Genomic DNA, 26063 nt, shown 5'->3' on the forward strand with positions numbered 1-26063 from the left:
CCTGTGACAAGGAGAGGAAGAATTGGCTCCTCTGTTCTGTAAACTAAGCTGTTCTGTAAGCTAAGATAGCTTAGCTGACAGTGCTCGCTCTAGGCCATGTGACACAGTGAGCAATGACACAGAGATTAGAGTAGGCCACGGAAGAGCATGAGACTTTGGGGGGACCAAGCAAAGCAAAACAAATAAATATACACATACATTGGTTTCAGGGCCATTGTTCAATGGAAGGAGGAAGAAGTCATCCACTTGCTGACGGAAGATAATAGTAATAAAGTTTTCTCTGAAATGCTTTCCTATTAAAAATGCACAAAGCGCTGTACAATAAACTCAAATACAACCTCTTTTAAAATACACCCAACAATTAAAAGGCTAGAAAAAATACAACAGAGCTGAATAGCAGCAGTGATATAAAAATGAACCTCGCTAACTGACCTCAAGGAAAACTCTCTCAAACAGTCAGGTTTGAAGTATATGGTCAAAAGTCCATAATTACATTGGAAGTCCTAAAAAGTTGGTGCCATTATTCCCACCAATCTCAGTTCCAAAAAGGAGAAGACCCAGAATAGAGTAGAATTGTGCCCAGCCCCCTTTGCCACTATCAAGTGAGATAAAAAGAACTCACCTGGCCAGGCAAAGGAGTTTCTAAATCTGGAGAATTTGTGTTTTCTGCCTGCTCATCCTCCACACTTTGGAGGATGTTATCTGCGTGCACAGGTGCCAACGCCACAATCTGAACAAAGTTGCCATCTAGATGCATCTATATCTTGATGTACCCAAGAGGTCGATTTTGCTGCAATTCCTCTTTCTCCAGGCATCTTGCATCTCTTTGCATTTCTGTACAGAGCTCTAAACTATTCGTAATCTCGGCAGGAGTGCTGCTGAACTGCTTCTAAGATTCCAGCATGCCAAAAACACAAATTCTCCTGCCATGGACACGATCCCTCACCATCTGTGCAGAACATGAGACAAACAGTATTCCAATGCAATGATTTACATTACAGGACTGACCTAAAGATTCAGTCCCAGTAAAGAACAATATACCATTAGAAATGATACTATGACCAGTAACTCAGAACATGGTAGAACTGTCAGTGCAGGATCAGAGCCACTACACCACAGCCGTTTTTGCTGACAGTTGGAGAGAGAAGGATCAAAACCGAGGAAATGAATTGTCTATTTTTTAGAAAAGGGAAGTAATAGCTTTTTCTGGGCTGAAACTGGCTGTGCATAGCTAGCAGCTCTGTTTGGATGGCAGAGATACACTAATGATTAATGATGTGCCAAATGGGTCAGGGGCATTCAGTTCAAATCCACAGATACACATCAGCTCCAAAGGATTGAGCATTTTGGTGTATAACTTCCAATTGTCCATGAAAACAATTCAGGTCATAAAACTCACCTGACAGTCTTGTTCCAGGTAGCATCAACGTACCCTGAAGTGTTTGGGCCACCTCCCTCTGGAAAACAGGAAACGCATACATAGCATCTTCAGGTTCCATCCTTCAGTGGTTTCTCCAAACAATTTTCCAGATGATATTTTGCATTATGATGTGTCATTCCGTGTTGTATCAATCATATTACAGATGTCACTTAATGTAACATAATGCAATATGATTGACACTATCTGAGATGACTTGTCACAACACAACACATCAGCTGGGACATTTGTGGCAGATGGAATCCAGCCCACTCCCCTCTTGAATCCTGGTATATATTCCACTTAACATTAGATTTGCCAAGACTCTAAATGTATCATAGTCCTCCCCATTAAGGGAATCAATAAATATCTGCTGCATGTGTCTGATTTATTCCATAATTTCTTCCAGACTGGACCACACCTGGCAAAAAGCTGTCAGTTGTTATGAAATTCTTCCACTTACAGTGTATATAACTTGTGTGACACATGTTTCTCTGCCAAGAAAAGCTTTACAATGAAGGAAATATTGGAATCTGGGGATGTCTACCTATTGTTCTGTGCTAGTGATGACTCTGAACAAAACCATGAACAGACTGATGCCTCCTAACAATCAATATGGAGTGAGCTTGAGAAGTGATCTGTAATGCAAAGATAGTATTGCTGTGATTAACTGCGTTATTTATTGCAGTGGTTATATTGTGGGCAACCTTAAACTAAGCTGTAAGCATGAGTTCTAGCACTTATTGAGGGCAAGGGAGAGATATGAATCAAAAGTAGTTCTCCCGTGAACATGCAAAAGGGAAGAAAAAACCCCAAAGAAGCAAGCCAGGAAGATTTTTTTTGTGGGGTGAGTGTGTGCTGCAGGTAGGGTGAGCCTTACACTAAAGCCACACGGAGCAGGTTTGAAGAGCAGGTTTCTGGAGGGTGTGCCTTGCCATCACCCTGCCCCCAAATGACGTCCCTCTCTTGCGCTTCAAGCACAAACACAAAAGACTGGTGCTGTTTTTACTGGACATGCGAGGAGGAATTAATGGGAAAGAAGTGGGAAAGAGATGCGTCAGAGCATGGGTGTTGTTGTTGTTTAGTCGTTTAGTCATGTCCGATTCTTTGTGACCCCATGGACCAGAGCACGCCAGGCACTCCTGTCTTCCACTGCCTCCCGCAGTTTGGTCAAACTCATGCTGGTAGCTTCGAGAACACTGTCCAACCATCTCATCCTCTGTCGTCCCCTTCTCCTTGTGTCCTCCATCTTTCCCAACATCAGGGAGTCTTTTCTTCTCATGAGGTGGCCAAAGTATTGGAGCCTCAGCTTCAGGATCTGTCCTTCCAGTGAGCACTCAGCGCTGATTTCCTTCAGAATGGAGAGGTTTGATCTTCTTGCAGTCCATGGGACTCTCAAGAGTCTCCTCCAGCACCATAATTCAAAAGCATCGATTCTTCAGCGATCAGCCTTCTTTATGGTTCAGCTCTCACTTCCATACAGAGTCAGAAAGTCAGAGTCTGGAAGTCAGAGCATGGTAGGAGGGTTTAAATGATTTTTGTCTGATGATTAATTTAAAGCATTCATAAGCCTGTGGTCTTGCCATAATTATTCATATTTACCCTGTCATTTCTGTACATCACACAACCTTCCACCAAACAACACTGTCACAATTACAATACTCATATCATCAGCCGTCCGATTCAGCTTACACAGTATAAAAGCAATCAGAGATATATAATAGCCTTTTTGTGTATCCCACAATCAGCAGTTTGTAATGGTTATTTCTTCCAAGTACGGTAACATTAACAGCCCTGACGGTAAGGCTGTGTTTGCAAATATAAACATTATGGGCCAGATCCTTCACTGGAGTAAACAAGCACCGTTCCAGATACGTCAGCAATTTACGCCACCAGGAAAAATTTGTTCCTGTTTCTTCACTCGCCATCTGTTATGGATGCAAGTCCAACCTTGAGGATAATTTTTAATTTAAACAAATCCTAGCAGTCCTGGATTTCTTTTCTCTTATTTATTTATTTTCTAGAATCATTTCTCGTTGCAAAAAAAGGAGTTGTTGGTTTATGTTCAATACTCAAAGAAAGGAGGGGCTCTGAGCATATAAAGTACCAACACTCTTCCACCCAGGCATATACGCTAACTGGATTTTAAATCTGGGGTGGCCAGCACATTATAAATCAAAATAGGCAGCTAATTAGAAGGAGCAGGCAGAATGTAGTGCAGAAGAAATTGCATTTGAAAATGACAGCAATGCACACACCTGACTCAATCTCTTTCGCGCGCTCTTTTCAATGTGTGAAATAGCCCTGTTGAGTTTTCATCCCCTTACACATTCAGTACTTGTAAAGGATTGCTATGGTGTGTGAAGCATCATTTACTAAGCACAAAGCACAAACATTTTGCAAAGCCAAAAGCCAAATCCTGCACATTTCACACAGACGAAAATATGCAATTTGGTCAAAAGAGATTTGTTTGATTAAATAAATAAAGTACATCAAAACGAGACGCTGTCACCCTTAGTAACTTAAGTATGCGATTTTAACTGCAGAATAGCTCAGATAAGAAGTACATCAAAACGAGACGCTGTCACCCTTAGTAACTTAAGTATGCGATTTTAACTGCAGAATAGCTCAGATAAGAAGAGATAGTGGAACTTTAAAAATTCTAGCAACCTCATACCTGCCATTGCTCAGGAATTCTAAGAAAATCACTGCAGTTTTTAAACCCGTAGTTAGAAACCCTGCTTTGAAAGGTTTGGAATACACTGGTTTTGAATGGTTCAGTCCACCATCTTGATTCAAAATGGCATCTGATTGTGTTCAAGCCTAGACAAAAACCTGCTCCTTGATCTCAGAAGTCATTATGCAAAATCTGGTCAAGATATCATAAGAGGTGTCAAAATGCATAGTGAACAGACAGACAACTTTCCAAAATATAAAGTAGATTCTTAAGCTGTCAGAAGTGGTCATTATTTTGTGATGGTTCTATGGGGAATTATTAATATAGACTGAGGATTTCTCTTCAGACAGCTCAATTTAATAAATAGAAAATGATACAGCCAAACATTTTGTAGAAACACAAATGCAAAGGAAATAATCACGGAAGCACACAAATGAGAAATTGAAATCTAGGATTATGCATTTAATAGGAGAGTTTGGAAAGAAGAATACTGAAAGAAAATCTTAACGCCGCCAGTCTAAGTTCTGAGAAACTTCTTTGAAGTGTACAAGAGGTGATGTGTTAGGCCTCGAGGAGCTACCACAGGAACTGATGCCCCCACTTTTTATTCTTTTAAACCCTTTGCTTCACTTAGATGTGATGAACTTTGTCTTAAAATGAATGAGCCTCAAGGTATAGACCCAGAGAAATCCCCTACAAAAGAAATTTCCCCTTCCCTTCTGTCCACTGGTGTTGCCTGAGCACTTGAATTTCCACACAGCCTTTGTGACCATTTCCAAGCTATCGTAAAACCCATTGCTTGCCACCTTTAGCATTTTTCTCCAAACAACTTCAGAGGGTAACTTTTGGGCTTTCTGAGTTAATTTTTGTTCCTATTCAGTCCATGAAATGCTGATGTGATGTGTCATTTATATGATGAGCTTTCCTTGCTGTGAGCATTTGTTTGCTTGAGCAAATGAAATGTGAAGCCCGTGGTCAATTCTTGAAAAACTAGCAGGATTGTTGTAATAACCTGCAGTTTTATAAGCGTATACATTTAAAGTAGATGAATAGATGAGCAAATTAAGTTAATTTGGATATTAAAAATAAATTTAAGGAACCGCAAAAAGTGGGGGAAGGAAGTCAAGATTTGAAATGTTAAAATGATGGTAAAATTAGTGAAATATATAAATCTGAAAAGCATAAATAAAATTTGAAAAAAATAAAAGAATTCTTGAAAAATTAAGCAAGGAATGGAGAAGAAAAGTCTCACCGTGGGCCATGTAACATGAGCAAAATATAAAGCTTGTGTTTTATCATTGGTGAAGCTGAATGAATAAATGTCCATCCATAATGGGTAGATGGAAGTGGTTAAGAGTAAAATACTTCTGCCACCGGTGCCAATACTACTAGTACTGATAATAGTTTTTCAGCATTATTTCTTTATTTTATAGCTTATTGCAGAAATATCTTCTCTCTCTCTTTCTTTCTTTTTTTAAAAGTTCCATCTGGAAATTGTTACCAGTGAATTATTTTTCATTATGCTGATGTCATATGAAGACTCTGAGAAAAGAATAGGGCTTGGTTTTCTTTCAGAAATGGTTTTACTGAAAGTATCTGATGTGTTGCAATGATGAAGATTGGACTAGGATTGTTAGACTCTCTGCTGCTGTTTTCTCTTTAGTGATCTCCTACAGAACAACAAATTGTGAGCTATCTTTTCTTGCACTTAATCCTGAAGGTTAATTTTAAGGGTGCATACATTGTAAACAAAGGGGATATTTATTTCAGAGCACGGCTCCTTTGCAATGTAGGGAAGGTCGCTTGCGTTCGGGGGATTAAGAGGAGGCAGGGAGACCTGGAGAATGTGGTGCTGATAGATGGGCTTATTAAAAAGTGTAGTCTTGTGGAAGGACTGCCATTGATGGCCTTGACATGGCAGAAACTTCAGAAAGAAAGGGATACAATTGGAGAGCTGTGCTGGAAGGGCGGGGGGACAGTGAGGCAAAAACAAAAGGCCGCTCTAATTTGTCAAAGTTGTATCTAGTTCCACCGAACAAAGTTAGCACAGAGATGAGCAGAGCCACAAATTAATGCTCATTCACCAAGCCCTGATGGAGCGATAGGCCAGCATACAGCTTGGTCTTTGTAGGGTAACCTGACCTCTACCAATTGGCTTCAGATAATTCTGCTTTGTGGGCAGAACAGTTTCCCTTGTTTCTTCTCTAATAGGATTATTCCTTCCAATATTAAAAAGATAACATCAGTGTCTTTCAGTGTTCCTATAAACTCTTTGCTTCAGATAGTTATGTCACCCCATCTGATAGAACCTACCGTCACATAAGCCAGGGGAAGATGGACAACATTACGACAAGCTCGTAGATGTTCTGGAAGTAAGAAGAAATCCCAACATTTCTCTTAAGAAAAGGGAGACTGCCCTAGCAGGCAGGCTCATCTACAGACATTAAAAATATGAGACACCATTTTCACTCAATAAAAGATTAAACAAATATTTTCCTTACACAAGATTAAGCACTGCCCCCTATGTTGTTTCCAGAAGCTAACATGAGCCAATAGAAGCATCAATGAATGAAATGATGTATTGAGCTCCAGTTAGTGTGAATATCTTCCACCTCCTCCCCAGATGTTGCTTGATAGGTTGTAGGTATGCCTAGATGCTCTTGCCTAAATTAAGGGAACTGTTATGGAGCTCCAACGTGGAGTCAGAGTAATCCCAGAAAAAATTATGGCCCAAGTATGTTTTGGTACAATCACCTATGAGCAGTGCCAGATTTACACAAAAACTAAACAAGGGCTTCTGATTATGAGGGGACTCTAAAGAGAAAATAAAATTTACTAAATTTCAGGTCCATGGAGTTTTCTTGGCAGGGATACTGGAGTGGCTTGCTGGTTCCTACTCCAGGTGGATCACGTTTAGTCAAAACTCTCCACTATTACCTATCTGTCTTGGGTGGCCCTGCACGGCATAGCTCATAGCTTCTCTGAGTTATTCAAGCCCCTTTGCCATGACAAGGCAGTGATCCATGAAGACGAAGATCATGGCCACGGGTCCCATCACCTCCTGGAAAGTAGAAGGGGCAGAAATGGAGCCAGTGAGAGATTTTACTTTCTTGGGCTCCATGATCACTGCAGATGGTGACAGCAGTCATGAAATTAAAAGAAGCCTGCTTCTTGGGAGAAAAGCAATGACAAACCCAGACAGCATCTTAAAAAGCAGAGACATCACCTTGCCGACAAAGGTCCATATAGCTAAAGCTATGGTTTTCCCAGTAGTGATGTATGGAAGTGAGAGCTGGACCATAAAGAAGGCTGATCGCCAAAGAATTGATGCTTTTGAATTATGGTGCTGGAGGAGACTCTTGAGAGTCCCATGGACTGCAAGAAGATCAAACCTATCCATTCTGAAGGAAATCAGCCCTGAGTGCTCACTGGAAGGACAGATCCTGAAGCTGAGGCTCCAGTACTTTGGCCACCTCATGAGAAGAGAAGACTCCCTGGAAAAGACCCTGATGTTGGGAAAGATGGAGGGCACAATGAGAAGGGGACCACAGAGGACAAGATGGTTGGACAGTGTTCTCGAAGCTACCAACATGAGTTTGACCAAACTGCGGGAGGCAGTGGAAGACAGGAGTGCCTGGCGTGCTCTGGTCCATGGGGTCACAAAGAATCGGACATGACTAAACGACTAATCAACAACAACAGCAGAATTTCAGGTTTTACATAATTGGTTTAAAAGGGTTAGGATAAATTAGGGTTCTATGGAGCAGTTTTCAGCTGTTTACCAAAAAGGGAGGACACATATTTGCCTGAAATCTGCATTTGCTAATCTCCATGTATAGATGCAAATTTAGACGTAATTAACTAAAATTTCAGTAATGCATCTGTGGAAGACTGGTGACCTGTGCGCCTGCTCAGACTGCTGTCCAGGTGCTTTGCATTGATGGGCAACTTCAAGGCCCCTCCTGCTCCCCCTTCCTTCTGGTTGGGGCAGACAGCCCTCCAAACAAAGGGCTCTTTCAAACAGTGGGCCGTCTTCTGACAGCTGGTCAGACAGAGGACTGTCCTCTGTCAAGTAGGAGACCTGGCCACGCTGCTCAGCACTATACATTGACTGTAGATGGTAGCTTGGTCTCAGGCAGAGAATATGATGAGTCCCTGAAAAGCTCGCTTCACTCACAGACATTTCAAACAGCTCATTGCATGATCTATCAGAATCTATTTCTTATAAGGACACACACGAATGTCCTCCCACTTCTGTTCCGGGCAAAGGGTGTGTGCATAGCAAGTCACTGGGTGTCACTGTGACAGTGATTGACAGGTGACTGGTCCTGCCCACCTGTCAAACTTGGCCCGTAGTGGTGGGGTGGGTAAGATAAGGATTTATCCCCCCAGTCGAATGAGTTCCCAACTGCTGGATTAAAACAAGGATGGTTTAGTTAGTGCATTCTTCACATATAGACTCAACTACTAACCCATTTTAAGTCTATTCTAGTGTGATATTATATAGCATGGTGTGTCCTGATTTAGGTACTCTGCTTTGTTCTCTCGATATAACTCCCACCTGATCGTTATCCGCTCGTTAAAGTGTTTTCCTTTGTAGCAGCGTAGAATCTAATCCCAAAGGACACTGAAACATTTTGCATGTATTTTCACATTTAAGTAGGTAACAGAAGTATGTGCCATGGACACAGAACTGTGTCACTGGCCATATGGTATCTTCTAAATATTTTCCAGACTCAGATAATATTCCATATCTAACTTTGGTATCAGGAAAATTTAATTAGGTGTCCAGTAACTTCTTTTAATTTCTCACCCAACCTTTTCCTTTGATTAACAATGGAGATAACATCAGTTTGAAATAGCTAATAATAAAAAATACATTAGGTCTACAAACATGAAGCACACACTTCTAAAATATTTTATTATTCCATTGCGGGGGGGAGGGTCAGTCTTGCATTACTTTGTTTGGGGAAAAATAATTCAAAGTTAGCATCTTCTGCAAATGTTTCCACACATACTTTATGGTTTTCCCTTTCCTTGAGACATCAGCTCAGCCAACTCCTTCTCTTCCCTTATTCCAGAGGCACCTTTCTACTTAAGAAGGCACTTCCACCAAGCAAGGATTTCCAGCTATGTTTTAGATACTCTATAGCTATCACTTTTCTCATCAATTTTATAATGGTTTAACTCCTGTTTTTATTTATTGTGTTGCCTTCTATATAATGTTGTTGTTGTTGAGTCGTTTAGTCGTGTCCGACTCTTCGTGACCCCATGGACCAGAGCACGCCAGGCACTCCTGTCTTCCACTGCTTTCCGCAGTTTGGTCAGACTTCTATATAATGGGTTGCATTTATGCATATCAGGGGTAGGGAACCCTTCTGGCTCCAGGAGCCAAATTCTTATTGGGATCTAGCCTCCTGGGCCAAATTTGACAGCTGAATGAAGCTGTTCACCTGTCAATCACAAGGATAATAATAATGATACCCTATTGCCAATGTACAACCTGTGTACAATGGAATTAACCGAGCCTCCCTCCCCCCCCCCACAACAAACACTCAGTCTCATTGCACTCTGTGTGCTTGTTGCACAACACACCAACCCCAAAAGTCAGTTGCACTATATTATTTTCCGTTCAGCAGCCTTACAGCCCACGGATAGAAACTGTTTTTTAGCCTGTTGGTACAACTGATTATACTTCTATATCTCCTGCCCGAAGGTAGAAGATTAAAGAGGTGCTGGCTGAGGTGTGAATCATCCCTGAGAATTTTTCTCCCTCTCCTAAGAGGCTGTGATGAATTGTAGAGCTGAAGCCTACTTTATGCAATTGGAAGATACCACAAAGGTATCTTTGTGTAGGGACGCGGGTGGCGCTGTGGGTAAAACCTCAGTGCCTAGGACTTGCCGATCGTAAGGTCGGCGGTTTGAATCCCCGCGGCGGAGTGAGCTCCCGTCGTTCGGTCCCAGCTCCTGCCCACCTAGCAGTTCTAAAGCACCTCTAAGTGCAAGTAGATAAATAGGTACCACGTTATAGTGGGAAGGTAAACAGCGTTTCCGTGTGTGGCACTGGTGCTGGCTCACCAGTGCAGCTTTGTCACGCTGGCCACGTGACCCAGAAGTGTCTTCGGACAGCGCCGGCTCCCGGCTTCTTGAGTGAGATGGGCACACAGCCCTAGAGTCGGTCACGACTGGCCCGTACGGGCAGGGGTACCTTTACCTTTACAAAGGTGGTACCTTTGTCCAACCACTTGCCACTGTAGGAAATCCACAGTTAGAGTATCTCAGGTTTTTTAAAGACTTCAATTTGGTTCACCACATTTCCACAACAGTATGCAAAAAATATGGGGGGGGGGGGACCCACCAGCATTTTATTGCAATTTTCTCTTAATCTAAACATTTCATGTAATTTTCCCTAATAATATGTCTTTTTGTGTGTTATTTTCACTGATATATGCATTTATTTTCACAGTAGTCAATGCATTTTTGTACAAACAGCTTGGCTGAAGAACTGCAATGTGATGCAAAATTCAGAAATTTGCGAATTTCAAAGGATGGCTGTGCTGTGGTGCTTCTATTGTTTCTGAAAGTGCAAATTCAGCAACTGTGCCTTTAAAGGTGAGCTGGTTTTTCAGTACCTCTACTTGTAGCCATTCAGATTCTGCTGACAAAAATAATCCAAGAAAGGAGACTTGACAAGGCAGTCTGTTCTATATGCTGTTTGTCTGCTGTGTCCTTTGGTTTTATATTGCAGCTTACTGAACATTTTCTTAGAGGAGGGTCTGAAATGTTAAAATCATTGACATCGTCATCCTCACACGTGCTCTTAAAGGTATGTCAGTTCTTAATGGAGTTGTTTGGAGAGTCCTTATACTAAAACCGGGGTTAGAAATAGGAGGCCTTTGAGCCAAATACAGCCCCATAGACCTGTTGAGAATTCCATTCCACCTTAGGAAATGAAATAAATAGAATGGACTGTAAACTTTTCCAATATGCAGTAACAGCAGCGAGAATATTATTGGCCCAAAGATGGAAACAGGAACAACTGCCGACGCTCGAAGAATGGAGAATGAAACTGATGGAGTATGCTGAACTGGACAAACTAACAGGAAAGATCAGATATATACAAGATCAAAAGTTCATTGAAGACTGGGGAAAATTTTCAGACTATCTGAAATGTGTATGTGATGAGCAAATAACGCTAGTGGGATTTGAAGAAGTTCTGTAAATGATAGAGGACTATTGTACTGATGAAAACTAAGTGTGTGAAGGTTTATAAAATGCAATATAAAATTAGGAAATGCGTATTTTAAAAATTTGAATAATGGATGATTGTCAGAGAGGTTGAAGGAAGTCTAAAAGAGAAAATATGTGATAAATTTAGATTGGATACTATAAATGTATGTTGGAAAATTTAATAAAAAATTAAAAAAGAGAGAATTCCATTCCACCTTAAGGAACAGATGTGTGGATTGTTGCATGTCGCATGTCTGTTTACATTCCAGCACGGTATGCTGGAAACTTCCGTTTGTATAGTTTGTATAGTGAATACTTATCTACTTTTAAAATTTTCACTTTTGATGCTTTTCTCCTACTTCTTTATTTTCTTTTTGTTCTTTTTTCTGATATCTTACCTTTCATTTCTCCTCTTTATTGTGAATAGCATTTTATAGAGGTATAAATAACTGTAAATATGAAAAGAGGCAAAATGTTTTCTAATTTTTTCCTTGGTTACATGTATTTTCTTTTTCTTTTGTATTTTCTTTTTTTGCATATATGTATGTTTTGCTGTGGTTGGACAGCGTTCTCGAAGCTACCAGCATGAGTTTGACCAAACTGCGGGAGGCAGTGGAAGACAGGAGTGCCTGGCGTGCTCTGGTCCAGGGGGTCACGAAGATGCGGACATGACTAAACGACTAAACAACAACAACAACAACAAAATGTTTTGCTGATTTGTACTCAATAAAATTATTTTTTTTAAAAAAAAAGGAACTTCCGTTTGTATATAGCTTTTGCTTTTGCTGTTCTCTCTGAGGCGACATGAGAGAGAGATACATGTTTCTTTGTACTGATTTATGATTAATAAATCTGTAGCTATAGTATGACTTCACAGACCTCACACCTATTCTGTGTGTGCACTCTGCTAATGGCGTGCCCTGGCTTCTGAAGTCTGGGTCGCTGATTTACGTCGGAGCACGGGCCGATGGATGGAGATGGCACAGCTGGGGCTTGCCAGTTGCTAACCTTGAGCCAAAACAGACTAATAAATATGTAAACTGTGCATAAAATGGCATCTGTGACAATGGCAAATAATGCTGAAGGGGAAAACATTGAGGCAGTAGCCCCATATTCTTTCTCTTGAAAAGTGAGTCGATGATCAGGGTCGCGAAACTTTGGAACTCCAGGCATTGTGCATGAATATCCCTTATCGTCATATTGCTTACACACAGACACACACCCTTTCCACAGAACACAAGGATTCCACAAGGATTCTGACATGTGCAGAAGTTATGCCTATACCTGTGGACCGGTGCTGGCTTTGTCAAACTTCAAAGATGCAAGCATTAGACATTACAATGCTACTACTGGAAATATTTCCTCTTTGCATGCTATATCGCTGTGCAAATCAAAGCAATATGCAATCTGGCATAATGTTTTGCTGCAGTCTCAAGAAATCTTTCAATTGCTTCCCTTGCATTTAAACTGGGATCTCGCATTAACGATTAATGAAACATGCATTAACGATTAATGACTCCAAGATTCCGTATTACTGTAAAATGTCTAATGCATCACCTTCGATAGCTTTATTTGGGCACAATAAAATATGTACAAAATATCAAGCATGGCAAATGATCCTTTTGGATGTGGCTATGAACAATCTGCTTTTTTAAAAAGAAAAGAAAGGCAAATGTCGTTTTTAAAAGTTGGATCCCTTTTGCTTGCTTTACTGATTTTCCTACATAAACTGAAGTCCTGGTGTGTTTGCATTTCTCAAAAAAAAATATGATCATTTTTTTCTTTCTGTTTCCCTCTAAAAGGCCATTTCCCCTCTGATTTCTGCCCCGCCCCTCACCACCATGATGCTGGAAATCTGGTACAGTGGTACCTCGGGTTGCAGACGCTTCAGGTTACAGACTCCACTAACCCAGAAATAGTACCTCAGGTTAAGAACTTTGCTTCAGGATGAGAACAGAATCCATGCTCCAGTGGCATGGCGGCAGCGGGAGGCCCCATTAGCTAAAGTGGTGCTTCAGGTTAAGAACAGTTTCCGGTTAAGAACGGACCTCCGGAACAAATTAAGTACTTAACCTGAGGTACCACTGTAATCCAATTCTCTTCCTACAGATCACCCTGCAAGTGATGGAGTAGCCAGTAGATATCCTAGAAAATCACAGAATTGTCCTGATTCTTTGCAGGTTCTACACGGATTCATTTGCGTGGACAGGCGGAGTCCCCAGATCCTGAGCGGTCCCCCCCGTCATGTGGAATAACGACTCAAGACAACGTGCTATGGGATTAAATTGGCCACAACTTTATTAAATTTCAAATGTGGGTAGACCTTGGCTCAGGCATTGGGCGTTCTCCCTCCCCAGTCCCAAGCCGGGGACCTAGGGAGCATCAGGGTTATCCAGTGTGGGGGGGATGGGCCGGCTCTGGAGAACATATGTTCAAGCAGAGATAGCCGCCCCCGTTATGCCGCCACCGCAGGGGAGATCAATGACGACCTTTCGGGTGTCAAGGACCACCTAAATTTCGGGTGTCAAGGACCACCTAAAATGAGTTCAGGGCTGCATGTTGCCCATTCAGAGTTCTGCTGTGGTCTGAAATTAATGTTTATTGGGATCCCTGAAGCATGCTATAATTCAGGGGTCGGCAACCTTTAAGACAAAAAGAGCCACTTGGACCCGTTTCCGAAGAAAAAAAACCTGGGAGCCGCAAACATGCGCGCCGCTGCCCTCCGATCTGACAGCGGGCGGGAGGCTGACGTCGGGACGGTGTGTGACTAACGCACGCACCGCCCCATGCGGCGTCACAGCCAGTACAGTGCCCGCCACAGTGGGGAGTGTTGGGGCGCACAATGCGCCTCCTCTCCTCGCTAGTATCCACCCCGGAGCCGTGGCAAAGGTGTAAAAGAGCCACATGCGGCTCCGGAGCCACAGGTTGCTGACCCCTGCTATAATTGAACAGAGGCATTTGAGCCCTGATGGGAGAGGATAATCAACCCTACAGTTTACTGGGAGTTTGTAGGAATTATTATAATTAATATTAATATTATTAACCAGTGCAATAGGGGTCTCAATATAGAATCTATATTTTTTAAAGACACTTCCGCTATTGTTTGCCAAAGTCTGAAAGCCTGGTTGTATAAAGCTCTCTTTCTCCCACTGCTTAAATATGCTGATTACAAAGCTTTCAGTGTCATTACCTTTCAGTCTTAACTTTCACTTCACAAGCTCCCCAGCAAACATGATGCCAGAAATAGAAGTGATACTGAGTTTTGAATTCTGATGGGCGCAGATGGAAGGTTCTGATTGGCCATCAGCCCTGGCACATCTGTGCTGCAAATTCAAATTGAATGCCCATGTTTGTGTTCTGTAATTTCCCTAGCAGGAGAGATATGCATATGACACTTTCCAGTGATTAAGGTCATTTTGCTTTCACTTTTCATACCTTTAAGTAACATTCAGAACACCCTGCTTCCCACTTCAGGTGTGCACAACTTGATGTACGTGAATTCTGATGAGCAAACATACATGAAAGAGCAGCCTATAAGTTATACTTCCGTTTTCAGTACAAAGTGCTGAAAGTGCTAACACAGCCATATTCAATCATTCCCTTGCTTGCGTAGATCAAATCTGATAAAACTTTGATGGGACACCTCCAGAGGGCCAGCCCATGGATGCGAGCACAGAAAATATTCTGACGGAAGGTTGGTAGTTTCCGCTGGGAAAACCCAGATGAAGTTGGACTGGCACGACCAAAGGTCAAGGATCAGAGGAATTGCAGATCAGCCCACAAAATGTTGAGGATAGTTGAGCCATGAAGTGATGACAACATGATTGGAGGCAGGGTTGTGGAAAATGGAGGATTTATAAAAAGGTAAAGGGACCCCTGACTGTTAGGTCCAGTCGTGACCGACTCTGGGGTTGCAGCGCTCATCTCACTTTACTGGCTGAGGGAGCCGGCGTACAGCTTCTGGGTCATGTGGCCAGCATGACTAAGCCGCTTCTGGCGAACCAGAGCAGCACACTGAAACGCCGTTTACCTTCCCGCCGGAGTGGTACCTATTTATCTACTTGCACTTTGACGTGCTTTCAAGCTGCTAGGTGGGCAGGAGCAGGGACCGAGCAACGGGAGCTCACCCCGTCGCGGGGATTCGAACCTCCAACCTTCTGATCGGCAAGCCCTAGGCTCTGTGGTTTAGACCACATTTATAGTTTACAGTAAATATCCTGAAAGTTGGAAATTATGGTGAGGGACAGGCATGCAGGTAAAGAGATGAACCCTCCAAACACTGATAAGGCTATGAAGAACAGCAGAGAAACAATTATTAAAATAATACAATACCTGCAGTTCATCAAACAAAAAGTGCCAGGTGGCCCCACCAATATTTGTTTTACAGATAGCAGATACTATGCTATTCTAATATCTAGACAACTGTTGAGTAAAACAATTAGATGCTAAAGGACAGGACTGCAAAATGTACTAGGCTAGGCAATGGCAGCACTCCACTATTGGTAATGTCAATCTACTGTCTGTATTAGCATTCAGTACTGATGGACGAGTGATCTGACTTGTTATAAAGCTATGATAATGCAGAAACATATTTATAAAGCAGTGCATTGGGATTTCAGGCCATGAAGGAAAGCCAGATACATCCAATTTGTTGCAAGGGAGATGGGCAAAATGCTTCTTTCAGCAGAGAGCACAATGTAATCTGAATGTCCACTCATATATTTCCATCGTTCCTTGCACTGCCCGACATTACTGCTTTAGAGATACTTGTAATTACTTTCCTTATTTTACAGCAGGCAATTTTCGCAGAATGCTTGAGTTTCTTAGAAATGCACTGTTTGAGAACAAAGTCAGGATTCAGTCATTCTTCCAGTGTAGCTCTCTTTGAACTAAATCCTACTTTCAAGAAAATTCTTGCCATGGTTCAGTGGTGTTTAACCTATCATATAATATCCAGGTTTACTGTGTTAGAAGAAGCAGAACAGTATTAAGCTTTTCCCACAAGCCTGTGATTGCGTTTGACCCAGTAACCTGTATTAGATTAACATTTATTCTACAACTGCTCAGCAAGCTCTGGACCTTGGTGAGCTGCGGTTTATAGAGGACACTAACCATTTTTACAAGTGGAGCAGGAAAAGGGAATTGAATCTGAGGGAGTAATTCCAAGCAAGTATGTTGCCGCAGCAGTTAAATTGTTTATACGAGGAGTAGGGGAATTACATCTGACTGACCTCTCTTTTTATCTGCTTAAAAGACAAAGTGCAGGTCTCCGTGGCAAGTATGAACTCCTGGGGAATGCAGCCGAAAACAAATGCACAGATGCTAGAGCGCTTTGCTGTCTACCAATAAGAGGGGCTTTCAAAGTGGAAAGGAATGTAAGCAAGGTAAAATGGCTGGGATTAGAAATGGTTTCAAGTTAGGCAGTCTACCAATACATTCGTACACATTCCCAAAGAAGGCCCTCGTGAGACCCACCTGACAGCCTGTGAGAGCCCACACCAGCATATGAGCAGAAAAGTATTCACCATTCACCTTAACCCTTTGCTGGTGTTGCACGCCACCCTAAACTCCGAGCAGTGCAAGATGCCTTGGGTTCCTGGCACTTCCTCGGGGTTTGTGCTTCCTTTGGGAAAGACAGCTTAGCAATTTCCCAGAATCAGAATGCTTCATTAGATTTCAAAAGGGATTAGAAGGGTTTGGTACACACACACACCCCACCCAAACTCATAACACTCATTTAGGCTATTCTCCCATAAAATGTGCTACCCTCACATTTTCATCTATTTGTAAAGGCAGGTCCATCACCTGTATAACGTCAGTAATAGTATAGTGTAACATCACCGGCTTTAGCGAAAATGCACCAGTATTATTCAGGGTAATTATAATCTGGCTAAAATTTATGGGCCTAGCAGCACATGTAGTTTATGAATCAAGGAGAAAAAGAAGAAGACTAGATAACAATAAAAAAAAAAATCATTGATGTGTTTGCTAAATTAAGCTAATAATTCATGATGTGCAGTAATATGTCCTCCAATTCCTAAAAAGTATTCTTCCCCTGAGAAAGAGAATCACATTTTTCTGCCTCATTCTCATTCTGCTTCATTCTTTAGAATTTCAGTGAGTGCAGGAGTTTTAAGCTTACTATAGCATTGTGAAGCAGCATGTGTGTTTTTATTTTCAGTAAACTTTTTTCCCCAGCACTCTGCAGCCTACCTGGTTGTCAACACTCCTAGTCTAAACGAGCCTCATTGGAGAAGTTGGCTCACAACATCCTCCCCTAGGCTTTAACTGAAACACTGACATCTAGGTGTTAGAACCGTCCTACTCTCGTGTAGGACCCTGGCAGAGACACATGCCTGACTGTCATGCTCTCTCCCTCCTGGCTGATCGTTCAGGAGGTTCGAAAGCTTTCTCCAACCCAAACATCACAGCGACTGATATCAAGAGGCATCAGCACACTTAGGATCCGCAGAGTATTGCCAGTTCTCACAACAGAACTCAATAGCACAGCATTTTGGCTAATCTACTTTATTTACATATACTACACTCAGAGCATTCTGACTTAGCTACTTCCTCTTTCTCATCAGACAGCAAAGAGAGAGGAACAAAGGACAATAGTCCTACATTCCGGAACACAGTGGTACTAAACATCCTGTCTCCGTCACTTCCCGCACTGTGGAATGAAAACATACACCGTCATCTGATAGACAACAATCTCATGACTGCAAACACGGAGCAAGAATCCTAACACCAGGAAGGCTGTGTTGTACAGCTCACTGGAGAGATTATCTATAAATGAAAGGACACTCACAAACAGCCACCGCCCACCTCAAAAAATAAGGTAAGCCTTAGGGTGTGCAAAGCATTCCCAATTCAGTTTGGGACAGATTGCTCCATGCCTTACATGTCCTGGGCCCAATCCAATCCATGAATTGAATCAGGGGTCCTGCAAAGCTCTAGAGTTAGTCAGCAGGGAGAGGGGCAGGGGAGAAGGAGGTGTTGCAAGCAATATCTCCTTGCTGCTCAACTGCATGGTTAATCAGGGTTTTAGATCCTAATTAAACATGCAGTCGGGCAGTGAGTAGAGGGGAGACTAGACTCTCTGCCTGCATCATTTCCTTCTCTCTCCCTACTTGCAACCTAACTGCATGTTTAATGTCCCCCCACATCAACTCAATTGGCTTCAGGATCCTCGCAAGACGAAAAGAATCCGTTCCGCGAGTCTCTTCGTCTAGCGGTTTTTTCGTCGTGCGAAGCAAGCCCATTGACGGCTTAGCAGATTAGCGCTATTAGCGGTTTAGCGGCTTTTAGCGGCTTAGCGGATAAGCAGATAAGCGGCTTAGCGGCTTAGAAAAGGGGGGGAGGGAAAAAACTGCAGGAACTCGCAAGACATTTTCGTCTTGCAAAGCAAGCCCATAGGAAATTCGTTTTGCGAAGCACCTCCAAAACGGAAAACTTTCGTCTAGCAAGTTTTCCATCTTGCGAGGCATTCGTCTTGCGGGGCACCACTGTATTTGTCCAGACCAGATGCATGAGGGAAAACCCTACACCCCAATCATAAGAAGTTCAATGAGTTTTCTCTTCCCTTTGATGATTTTTTAATGCATTTTCTCTTCTTGTTAAATTATGGAGAATAGCCAGAAAAAACATGGGATAAATTTTTGGCACAATACTACGAAGGATAGACTTCCGTCAGTCTGTTGGACCCAAGCAGTGCATATTTTTAATGTCAGCAAGGGTTAGGTATGCTAAGTCACAGAAGAGCTTTTCGAAACCGAAGGTTAGATATAATTAGGGAAATGTGGGAGCAATTGAAAGTGATAAAATTAACATGTTGAAAAATAAGGCAAAATGTCTTGAACTGGTGGAATCCAGTAACTATTTATATTCAAAGAAGGAACTGAGGATATCCAGAAATGGGACAGAGATTATGCTGTTATGACGGAAGTAAATCATCAAAGTGAAAAAGAAGCTCATATACATATATAAAATATACATATTTAGGATGCAAAGAAAAGAACACAATCCACCGTATATTGATGAGATTTCTATGACTTTGATAGTTTGTATGATAGAGTGCAATTTTTAAAACAACAGCCCTGTTTTCAACCTTCTGCAAAAGTGTATTGAGTGCTTAGGATACGGCATCCACATCTCTTTGCCAGAACTACACAATTCATCATCTCAGTTTTGGCATCCCAATAAGATACTTTGGCACAAATGTTTAGGATTACGGCTTCAAAGGCCAAAACTAGTATAATGCTATCATTCTGCACATGTTGATGCAGGTTCCTTTCGTTTCGTGTAGGAATGATCCGAGGAGCGTTGGTGCTGTATAACTAGGGCTTACAAAACATAAAACTACCATTGCTCTTCCTCAGATGCACACAATATTCACACAACCCCTAACAGTGGCTTCTCCCATCTTACTTCAGAGCAACAGCATTCAGTCAATGAGGCTTACATACATAAAGGAATATTTTGATATGGTGTGTTAGGCCTCTTCACAAAACACAAGAAAAGACAAACACTAAATGCATGAGTGTAGTTCACTCTTCCCCTTCCTACCACTTCTTATAGCATGTAAAAGAAAACTCATTCATCTCTCCCAATTGGACTGGATTCACCCAATTTATTTGTGGTTTGAGCCTCATGACTAAGGTTTAAACGATGCATGATGCTGAAACATGGGATTCCATTTATTTTTATTTATTTTTAAAAAGCGTGTTCTCCTTCCTGGAGAGCACGTGTTGCGGTGGGGTCTGCTGAGCCACCCCTCTGTTACCAGGCAGGGTCTCTAAAGATGGCCCGGGGCAGTGATTGGTTCACTGGGTTGCTGGGGTAAAAGTTATGTTGCAATTTTGGTGGGAGGGGTAAAATGTTTAAATACTCTGCATGCAGCCTGGAGCTTTCTCTTTGCTGCGTGCAACAGATCACCCGCCCACCCGCCCTTGAGTAAGGGGTTGTTGCATTGACCTTACTATGCCTGTCATGGAGTCGTCTGCTTTGGAGCGGGGGCCTGGTAGGAATTTTGTCCATCTGGCTGATTGGCTGGGCCATTTGGTTTTTGCCTACTGCGTAGCAAATCGTCACAACTTGTAAGGTTGCGGTTAGGCATTGGTTATAAATTGGTGGAGGAGGGGTTAGGATAGGCTGGGCCTGCCCCTCCATGGTTGTTGCGGAAAGGGAATTCCGTTAAAGGGATCCTGGGGCTTGCCATCTTTTTGTCCAATCCCTGGAATGGGACTAGGGCCGTCAAGCCTTCAGTTAGCATGCGGATGAGAATTGAGGGTCTGTGACTCAGCTCCATTTCTCCCCGACTTGCTTTCCCCCGCACTGTCTTTCGGTGGTGCCCGGAAATCAGTTCTGTCCCCAGGCAGGGGGACAGATAGTCTTAACCAATGCCTAAACAACCACTCACGGTTTTGTATTTAAATAAAGTTGTGGCCAAAATTATGCCAAAAACCTTAAACAAAAATTAAGTGTGTGTTGTGAGTTATTTGGGGGGTGGCTTGGGGACCTCGGCACGCAATTTCTATACCGCTTTACATTTTTAATAAAAATCTCAAAGCGGTTTACAGATTATTAAATCAAGAAAACAAGAAAACAATAGCCAGGCGATGTTCCAGCTAGGGCCTTGCAGGGAGTGTCCTTCATACTCACAGCTGGGCGATGTTCCTCCGGCCTCATGAGGAGCCTCTTCAGTAGGGCTAAATCTCACAATTGTGGGTTTGAGCTCCATGTTGGGCAAAAGATTCCTGCATTGCAGGGGTTGGACTAGATGACCCTCATGGTCCCTTCTAACTCTACCATGCTATGATTTTATGATTCAACATATCTCCGTGTGTCATTTATTGGTCTTCAGTGGAAATGCAGCGCTGCAATTCCAAGCACTGTGTCAGGGAACTGCCATATCAACTAGCGGAGGAGGCGAGGCTCCACAGCGATGCTGGAGAGGGGCCAAGCAAGGAGAGAGGCAGGTCTCCGGCTGGGGAAGATAATCAGCGCTACACCAGGGATAGAGGGGGGCCGATGGGGGAAGCAGAGAGGAGGCTCCAGGACTCTTCGCAGGAGACCAGCAAGGAGAGCACAGGTCCTCCGCTGCCCAAACCCACCCTGCGCAGAAGACTTCCGCGCAGGGAAAGTAGGCGGCGACTTGGCGTCAAAGAGCTTCTTTGCTGGAAGAGGTTCAAGAAACGCCCACAGACGGATTCTGCTAGCGACTGAACAGCCACGAAGAGAAGGGCTGTCCAGCCAGGAAAGGTTTAACCAGGCCACCTAGCCGGGAGTGGCGGCAACTTACGCACGAGCAACCCCACATAACCATTACATACTGCTTCCTGTATTTTTCCTCCACGGGTAAGAATAGATCAAACAACAACAACAGACACACACACACACAGTGCAACCACATTTAAACCCTACAAAGAGTACACTTCCATTAAAAAAAGGAAATGAAAAAAGATGAGAGATCAAACCCCAGTGCCATGTAGTTTGAGTCTGTTTGCTCTGATTGAGCACTAAAGATCAGTTTCCCCGGGAAAAAGCAACAGGACAAGGGGAAGAGTGGATAAGTCCTTTGTTAAGCAAAAAATTGGTTTCACAGCACTGGACAGTGGACAACAAAGCCACTGCGAGAGAAAATAGTGTTGCCTGGTTTGGGGCACGTGGCCTTGCAGTAATGTAATCACCAAGGGGCAGAACCCTCACCAAACTTGCAGGAACTGAGAGGTCAGCCTTGCAAAGGACATACGTCACCTGGAATATGTATTGACTTCTGGTTCTGGGCACCACATTTTGAGGAGGATGAAAGCAAACTGGAGCTGGTTCAGAGGAGGACAGCAGAGAAGCTCAACGGCGCGGAAAGCAAATGGCATGAAGAATGTCTGAAGAAACTGAGCAATGTTTAGCCTTGAGCAGAGAAGTCAGAGAGATAGGACATGAATGACAGCACTCTCCAAACACCATCTCACATAGATAGATAGATGACAGATAGATAGATGATAGATGATAGATAGATAGATGATAGATAGATAGATAGATAGATAGATAGATAGATAGATAGATTAGATAGATGATAGATTATGATAGATGATGATGATAGATAGATGGTAGATAGATAGATTGATTGATAGATAGATAGATGATAGATAGATAGATAGATAGATAGATAGATAGATAGATTAGATAGATGATAGATGATAGATTATGATAGATGATGATGATAGATAGATAGATGATAGATGATGATAGATAGATAGATAGATAGATAGATAGATAGATAGATATAGATAGATAGATGATAGATAGATAGATAGAGATAGATGATAGATAGATAGATAGATAGATAGATAGATAGATAGATAGATAGATAGACAGACAGATAGATGATAGATAGATGATAGATAGATGATAGATAGATAGATAGATAGATAGATGATAGATAGATAGATAGATAGATAGATAGATAGATAGATAGATAGATGATAGATAGATAGATAGATAGATAGAGATAGATAGATAGATAGATAGATAGATAGATAGATAGATAGATAGATAGATAGATAGATAGATAGAGATAGATAGATAGATAGATGATAGATAGATAGATAGATAGATAGATAGATAGATAGATAGATAGATAGATAGAGATAGATAATAGATAGATAGATAGATAGATAGATAGATAGATAGATAGATAGATAGATAGATATAGATAGATAGATAGATAGATAGATGATAGATATAGATATAGATAGATGATAGATAGATAGATAGATGATAGATGATAGATAGATGATAGATAGATGATGATAGATAGATAGATAGATAGATAGATAGATAGATGATAGATAGATAGATGATAGATAGATAGATAGATGATAGATATAGATAGATGATAGATAGATAGAGATGATAGATAGATAGATAGATGATAGATAGATTAGATAGATAGATAGATAGATAGATAGATAGATAGATAGATAGATAGATGATAGATAGATAGATGATAGATAGATAGATAGATAGATAGATAGATAGATAGATAGATAGATATAGATAGATGATAGATAGATAGATGATAGATAGATAGATAGATAGATAGATAGATAGAAAGATAGATAGATAGATAGATGATAGATAGATGATAGATAGATAGATAGATAGATAGATAGATAGATAGATAGATATCCTTAGCCCCTTTCACGGTCCTTTCAGAAACATTCAGAACCTAGATAAATACAGTAACACAATATATGGAAACAGGGACCACAAATGGAGGGTGAGGAGCTGTCAACATGCCATGGTCCTGAAAACATGCAGTAGTAGTCTCCCTGTTTACTTGCTTGTCTCCCACACAACCTCCTGGAGAATCTGTGTCTACTCAAATGTAAGTCATATTAAGTTCAATGGGACTAACTCCCAGGTAAGTGTGTGCAGGCCTAGGGCCTAAATCGCTCTATAAGACGCACCAGACCATAAGTTTTTGGAGGAGGAAAACAAGAAGAAAAAAATTCTGAATCTCAGAATCCAGAACAACAAGAGGGATCGCTGCACAGTGAAAGCAGCAATCCGTCTTGCTGTTCTGGTTTCTGGGATAGCTGTGCAGCCTGCATTCGCTCCATAAGACGCACACACATTTCCCCTTACTTTTTAGGAGGGAAAAAGTGAGTCTTATAGAGCAAAAAATACGGTATTTGGCAGGATTCGAGCTATGGCTTGTTTACAGAGAACCTCCTTCTTTTTTGGATTGAAGAAGCTATTTTGTTTTCCTGGCAGCCGAGCCAGCTCTGACCCTATTCCATTTAGAAATTGGCTCAATTAAAGGTTGATGAAACATTCTCCCTTACACCACAATCAATAGGTGCAATTCTACAGCTGTCAGCGCTGCACTACAGACTTGACACTGGAGCCCCTGGCCCTGCTGTGTGTGTCTTCAAACTCCCACATTACAACAAGGGCAGGTGGAAGCCAGAGGCTTACCCCGCAAAACTGCTGTTTCTCATCCAGGGTGATAGCGAGGCTTTGGCCTCCGCATTTCGTGTTTCTTCCCCTCTTTCCTTCTAACAAACACTGTTGGAGACAAACAAAAGACAAGGCAAAAGACGTAATCACGAGCGAGTGGGGTGGGGGAGGAAGGGAGACGAAAACAACAGCCAGGAAAGTGGAATTTGAGTGCACCTGGGAGATGTTTCTAAAACAATAATGGAATAAGGCCCTGGTCTTGGACGAGAGTGGAATCTGCCCTGAGGATGCCACCTCCAAACAGGCCTGAGCACATTGATGAAATTGTTCAGTTGAAGCAATTTCTGTCAATATGATGAGCACTGGGTGGAAAGAACAGTGTGTACAAATGCCCTACTTTAAGCCCTTGCTCTACTAGGTAAGAGGAAATATTTTTAATACCGAAAACAGAGGCCAGCTGCAATCATCTCTTTTTGCCTTCTCTCAGGGCCTTTTCTAAACTTCTTTCTGGACTGAGGGAAACGCAGCCCTCAAATTCCTGTCTCTCTGTCCCTTGGGGCTCTCCCAAGTTCGCCCCCCACCCTCAGCCACACCCCGTCCACCCAGGCCACAACCCCCACCAGCCTTCCTTTGCAGTCTCCTTGTGTGTTTTTGCTTGTATGGAATGTGTTCTCAAACTCTGATAAGGCCTCTTACTAGGATGAATGAAAGATGGGGGTGGGGTGGGTGTAAAAACTAGCCTGCCGTGCAAAGGCAAAATTCACAATCATTGCTTTGTCCGCTTTCAGCCTTGCCCAGCACTGTATGTGGCCCCTGGAACATTTCCCAGAAGGGAATATGGCTCTTGGACTGGAAAAGTATCCCCACCTTTTAATGGACTGTCCTCCCCTCACACGAGGAATGTGGTAGTTATCCAGTTGCTGGGAAAGGTCAGGATTGTTGGAAATACTGGAAGACAACACCCAAGTTTGGGGCAAGTACTCTTTGGTGAGAGAACCCCAGCAGAGATTTAACATGGCAAAACATGCAACAAATAATAGCATGGAAATATAGGCTGTAGAACCTTTAAAATGTGCCCTTTCCAGTGAATAACAAAGTATCCCACTTTCCTAGCACAAAAACAGACCACACATTTGGTAACATATAACAGGGTTTACTTCAAATGTCACATTCATGTGCTTTTCCATACAGCAGTCAGAAAAATGATGCACAGGTAATTAAAAATAAATTAATAATATCAATAAATTAATAAATAAAACATTGCTTGGTTACAAAAAGGGTAGACGTTCCTAAACTATTGGTATAGGAAAATGTCGTTTTCAGAGCCCTTCATGCAATACAGTGGTACCTCAGGTTAAGAACTTAATTCATTCTGGAGGTCCGTTCTTAACCTGAAACTGTTCTTAACCTGAGGTACCACTTTAGCTAATGGGGCCTCCAGCTGCCGCCACACTGCTGCCGTGTGATTTCTGTTCTCATCCTGAAGCAAAATTCTTAACCCGAGGTACTATTTCGGGTTAGCGGAGTCTGTAACCTGAAGCGTCTGTAACCCGAGGTACCACTGTAATTAGACTCAAGCATGCTTGTTATATGAGGCTGGTTACCCTACAAGGATGACGTCCCTTTCGCTAGTGACACCACTAACTGGAAATCACATGCACAGAAAAAATCATCTTGAGTAGATGGATAAATGTAATTTTTCACCTTACACACAGTGGCTGCGATTGTGAGTGATGTGTGGATAGTAAGCACCTATTGGACGGGTCTTGAGGT

Source organism: Podarcis gaigeae, assembly GCF_964106915.1.
Source record: "Podarcis gaigeae genome assembly, chromosome: 3".
Lineage (NCBI taxonomy): Eukaryota > Metazoa > Chordata > Lepidosauria > Squamata > Lacertidae > Podarcis > Podarcis gaigeae.